The sequence below is a fragment of the Alligator sinensis genome, unplaced genomic scaffold (assembly GCF_000455745.1).
Source record: "Alligator sinensis unplaced genomic scaffold, ASM45574v1 scaffold387_2, whole genome shotgun sequence".
Classification (NCBI taxonomy): Eukaryota; Metazoa; Chordata; order Crocodylia; family Alligatoridae; genus Alligator; species Alligator sinensis.
Window position 1 is genome coordinate 7,027 of NW_005844191.1, and position 5,959 is coordinate 12,985.

Genomic DNA, 5,959 nt, shown 5'->3' on the forward strand with positions numbered 1-5,959 from the left:
ACACGCATGCGTGCAGACACAATGTGCTTAGCTCACTGCTCTCCATCTCCTCTCATTGCAGGGGCGCATAGGTCACTCACACACACCCACTCCTCCAGCCAGCCCCTGCAGTGCAGTGAAAGCTGCCAGAGGCAGATACTTCCACGCGGGGGAGCAGGGGTTGGAGGGGGTTGGGGATGGGTGGCTTTTCTCCTGACTCCTGCCTGCTTCCCCTGTGTCCTACTACCTCTTGCTCCAGTCAGGTTTGACAAGGTGCTTAGGGCAGATTAATATTAATTTCGTAGGTGCCCCACGGGCTAGACAGAATGGCTTGGCTGGCTGCATTCAGCCTGCAGGCTGTATTTTGCCCGCCCCTGTTGTACAGCATCACACACTTGTGTGCAATGAGCTCCCCCTGCAGATGCAACCTTCTGGCCAAAAAAGGCTGCCTACCCCAGATATAGCTGAACTCAGCCAATCAAAAGTGGCAAGTTTTATGCTAGATAACGTAACCTAAACTAAGATGCCAAAGATATGGTCTGTAGGCTGATTCAGCTTGTGCAGCCCCATTATCTGGCCCCTGAGTGTGCAGTAGACCCACAAGCTGCATGCTGGACTGGCCTCAGGATGCACACTGCAACACAGTGCCTGCCCTGGCCACTCTAGGAGTGGTGCATCAACACCTCTCCCCAAACCTGGGCGCCTTGGGGGAGTGGACCATATGCACCATGTGTCCCAGACTGGCCAGACTGCTATGTGCAGCACAGTCCTAGATCTGCCCAAGTGCCACGTGTCAGATCTGGCATGCAAGTAGGGCTGATGTCCATGGGCCTGATGACTCAGCCATGCACCACTGATCTGGCCCACAGACCAGCTCCATGCCACTCATCCAGCCCATGAGGCCAGATGAGTTTGACACCACTGACCTAAATTACTGGAGGCCATAGCTGGGGACAGCTCTCTGACTAAGGGTCTTTTACAGTCCTGTATTTTTGAGGGTGAGCTCATGCCTTGCTGCTTCAATATGTTCCTTGATTTATGGGCACATGAATAAATTAAGCAAAGCTCAATGCAGAGCTGGAGCAAATTGCCCCTGAGGGCTGTGTACAGATAGCTAGACTGGGAATTTAAGGTGTGAGAAATGCAGCCCTGATTTATCCAGAGGAAAGCTGCCACTCTGGGACAATCACAGCAAGGGCTGCTTCATGTGTTCACAGCTGCTTAGAACTGGAACAGCTTGACTCGCCATTGGCTCATCCATGTGCCCAGAACACAGATTAGTTCTGACAGATGTGAACCCCCCCCCCCCCCCAACCACACCTCACCCCCCCCCCCCCGAAACAGCACTTTACCAGAAGAGGAATTGTGTCAGTATGACCTAGCTCCCAGCATCTGTATAGCTCATGAGCTTCAGTGGGGCTTTTTGGCGCCTTTATCTACAGCTGATTCCATCAACCTTGCTTGAAGTGCGCGAACTATACAGACACCAGGTGAGTCGGGTCAAACTGATGCAACTCTTCTTCTGGGCCTGTGCTGTACTCGGCATTGGGGTGCACCATGCTGAAAGTAAAGCACTGTTTTGCTTTTTTTCCCCCCACACATCTGTCAGCACCCGAAATGATACCCATAGAAAAGAGACATGATCTGTATGCCCGAGAAATATCAATCTCTGTTTTACTTCATACCTGAATTTGAGAAGCATGTAAATCCATGGTGATTATATGATCTGCACCTGCCACAGACAGCATGTTTGCAACCAGTTTAGCAGAGATTGGGGCTCGACTCTAGTACCAAGAAAAAGCTGTGTTAACTTAGAAGACTGCAAGCACATTTGATTAAAAACCTCTGTATATTTCAGTCTCCCCACCAGGGTATGAATCACTGCTTCCTAGAAAGAACCCAGAAACCTAGTTATATTCCTTAGGATAGAATGCTAGCTACTAAAAAAAAAAAAAAAAAAAATGCCAATTTTTAGGAGTACCTGATTCATCATCCAACAATGAATACAGCTTTGGTCCCATCAAAAAAAGGACTAAACATTTATACGAATCAAGATAGCATCTGCAATTCTGCTAATTGGGGGGGGGGGGGGGGGGGGGGGGGCGGACACAAACACGGGGGGGGGGGGAAAGCTGCCAAATCCCACGCTTAAAAATAACTTCTCCCTCCAAATTATGGAACTGCACAAGCAGGCCATCTAGTGAACTGGGCAGAACTGTATACCTAGCTGGGGACCAGATATTTGACCAAAGAGGAATTCCATAAAGGAACATATTTGTTTTGCCCTACCTTGTCCTTTTTGTCCTGACGTGCATAGGGGAAACATGGTATGACTGCTGTCACACGACTAGCCGATGCGATCTTACAGGCATTTATCATGATGAGAAGCTCCATTAGGTTGTCGTTGATTTCCCCACAACCACTCTGCACAATGTAGACGTCTTCCCCACGTACACTTTCGCCTATTTCCACACTAGGTATAAGATGGAACAACAAAGTTAACGTGCGCTTTAATTAAAAACATAAGATACAGCAAAGAACAGGGGGCCATAATCCCAACTGGGGACTCTGGTGACCACCACAGCAAAATCAAAGGAGACAAGTGGACTGTTTCAGCAATCTCAACAGAAACACAACCAAAAGAAATGCTCTACTGCTCATTTGCTTGGTCACTGAATTGTACATTACTCGTGAATCAAGTAAAGCAATTCAACTGGTAAAGCAAGATGTATTCTGCCCATAATTTAAATCTCAATATAATGTGTATAGATTTGCCCTCCTCAAGGAATACTTCTGATTGTAAGGAGAGAATGGAAAGTCATAGTAAAGTGAAGCTTGGTAAGTCAAATATAAGGAGGGCAGATTTGTATCATATTCCATTACCTGGGTTAGCTTTGGTGACTCCTTTATTAGTATGGGTTTACTGCTTGTTTGCTGTCTCTCCCAGCACTGCCCCCATGTTCCCTCTCCCCACTCACGTCTTTTGTACTATAATTGCACTCTCCTTATACTCGGCTCTCTGCATGTCCTTTCACAACAAAAGCTTGTGCTGTACTCATCTGTACTTACCTCTACTTTGGTTAGTCTTTAAGATACAAGACTACCTTGCCTTCTGTCAGGAATGAACAACAGCTTTAGAGACATTAATGGGGAGACCTGCACCAGCAACACTGTGGGAAATAAAGCAGTAGCCCCTACATAAAACCTGAAATGTGGGGCCAGGTCTTTGTAGCAACAGATTAACAAATGGAAACTCTGACAGGGCTCAATTTAGAGGACAAGCCAGCCTTATCATCACCAAAGTTCCAAACATGTAGCATGGATGGAGGAGGAAATGGGCTGACTTCTCTCATCATCTTGAAATACCAATATTCTAGAGGTGTCTTTGCTGTTTGGCTGCCCTAGCATAGGTTACCACTAATGGGTAAAGAGCAGCAAGATCATGCAACTTGTGCTGATATCAGTTTTATTTTAGAGACTGGGGGAGATTATTTTAACAGAAATTAATTTTTCTGTCCATCTCCCTCACCGATCCCCAAACTGTCTGCTTTTAATGCCGATCTTGCACCAAGGGTTTGGTTGATAGAGCTACACTAGCAACTACTCTTATAAAGAGCATTTATAGCAGCAATTAAGTGATTTTGCCAATAGAAGTTATCCAGATTCCCTCAAAAGAATAAGTTAAACCAGTAAAAGGACTCTCTGTGTCACTATAGTTGTATACACTAGCACTTTTATCAATACAGAAATGACAACAACAATCACACTCAAGACTGCTACACAGGCCAAAGTTTCTAGCGTGGAATTAGCCTAAGACACTTTTATTGCTGTAAACTTTAAAATCAGGATAAGTCGTGGGATTTTTTTTGGTAAAGCCCAAGGAAGTATTGACTAAGTACCTAATCTTGCCTTTCCAAGTAAACCTTCGCATTACAGCCAAGGAAGAAACAGTATCAGTGTTAGCTCTTGCATGTTCAGCATTATTTGCTAACATTAAGAGTCTGACCAGCCAGCTGGATGGATAAAAGTGCACAATGAATGGTTGTAAGGTCACTGTAATGACACCAGCTGTAGTTTAGTAAACAGACTCCTTTGCAAGTCTTATCTAAACCATTTTGCCCTACTCGTTGGGTTTTCAATTACAGCATATATTTATGCAACGGAAACATATGCAATGTTTTTCCTGATGTAGTATTACTGCAGTCCCATGGACAAGAGGATTCTATCCATAGGAGGAAGTAGTTGCTGAACACAGTAATTATTGTCATGTGAACAGGCTATGCAGAGAAAAGCAACACAGTGATTTCCTACTGTTCCAAACCAAGCTTTTTATCATGGCAAGTTAACCGTGTAAGCCCGGTTCCCCAAACTTAGGCTTGGCCTCTTCCAGCAAGATGGAGATGATAGAGAATATATATAAGAAATTACTAGGAACTGCATGTCTCATGGTACAAATAGGCACCAAAGAGTTTCAATTTTTCATTGTCAATAGTCCAGGCTTTTAAAAATAAAGAACTTTAAGGCATTTAGCAATTCAAAATGAACTGCCCACATTCAGTTCACAGGGTGAACCCTTAGTTGGTATACTGGCAAGCAGGCAAACAGACTGCTTGCCTTGGATTTTTTACTTTAAGTGGGTAAAAAAATCCACGTGATGAATTCCCATTATCCTATCTGTAATCCAAGACATTATGAACCAAACTGGTTCTGGAATCTTGGTAGTAGGATACTGGATGATATCCTCTTTGTTACAGTCAGGGCTCTCCAAATTGCAGCCTTTGGGCTCCCAGGTACTGCTCCCCCTATTGTTCCAGCTGCACCAGAGGATCCAGGCTTCCCCTCCGTGCCCAAAGGCACAAGATGGTACAGCATGAGAGTCTGCATGCCAAGGTTGCCTGAGTGACATGAGCAGTGGGGGAGCCCATGGCTGGGGAGTGATGGGCGAGTCAGGACACATGCTGCAGCAGGGAAAGGTGCCTGGGCACACAGTGAATCAGCAGAGTGGCATGTGGTGCAACACTGTGGCACAGTGCAGTGGGGGGTGGGGAAGAGGCAGGTAAAACTTGGATTCCAAACTCTGCTGGGAGAAGGGAGACCCAGGCTGGCAAAGACTACCATCACACTGATGGTCTGTGTCCCCACAGAGGGAGCCCCAAAGTGGTGAAAAACAACTGCATTGTCCTAAGAAGCAAAGAGGGATCAGGGGATGGGGACGGACCCAACAACTTTCCCTGAATCTGTGGCTTCAGGATGGTTAGCCAAGATGCCATTAAACCCATGGAGGAAGCTCACCTCATCTTTTCTCTGCAAAACTTATTTTATGACCAAGTAGCAAACTTCCAACAGGGCTGTTCACACTTTTTCAAAACTTGTTATAGCAACAGCTAAAAGGCAGAGTGCTTTATTGAAGTGTTAAAACCACTGAACAAATCCCTGGCTTTCAGATTAACCCTGGGACTAGCAAAACATCCTGACACACTCCTGTAAGCATATCAGAACAGGCCTGTCTTTTGTAGCTGAAGTGAGGAGAGAGGTTCATGGCTGCAGACCCATGGCCTCCACCCCAGCCCAATCTAGCTATACATGACGCGCCACAACCCTCATGCTTCACCTTCTTCAGAAGCCTCTTCCCTGGGGATTGAGTTACCAGCTCCCACGCAGCAAGATTCTTTGAAGCAGCAGCTGCCAGCGTTTCACCACCTGCCGCCCCACAGCCAGGGGAGGGAGGACCTGCCCCCGTCTCTCTCTGTCCTCAACCCCTAACTCAGAACAGGGAAGCCACCGGGATTTGGACGGTGGCAGAAGAGGCTGGCGACCAACGGGGCATTGTTAGTCGCCACAACTGCATCATCCAGGGCTGCTCCAGTTCCGGCTCGCGGGCCCAATGCGGCCACAGCTCGGCCCGTTAACACTCCTCCCCCCGCCCCAAACACCGCGACGGGCCAGGAACCAGGCCTGCCCCCCGCGTGCCCGGCGCCAT

The 5,959-nt window shown here is 47.0% G+C and overlaps 1 long non-coding RNA gene across 1 annotated transcript; it reads right to left on the bottom strand.

Annotated features, from left to right (window-relative positions):
* Positions 1 to 1,636: 1,636 nt before the first annotated feature.
* Positions 1,637 to 2,476, bottom strand: LOC102377320. The gene is made up of 2 exons (XR_325623.3): positions 2,269 to 2,476; positions 1,637 to 1,763 (listed from the first exon to the last, which is right to left on the bottom strand). It is a non-coding gene; the product is annotated as an uncharacterized LOC102377320 (long non-coding RNA).
* Positions 2,477 to 5,959: the final 3,483 nt, after the last annotated feature.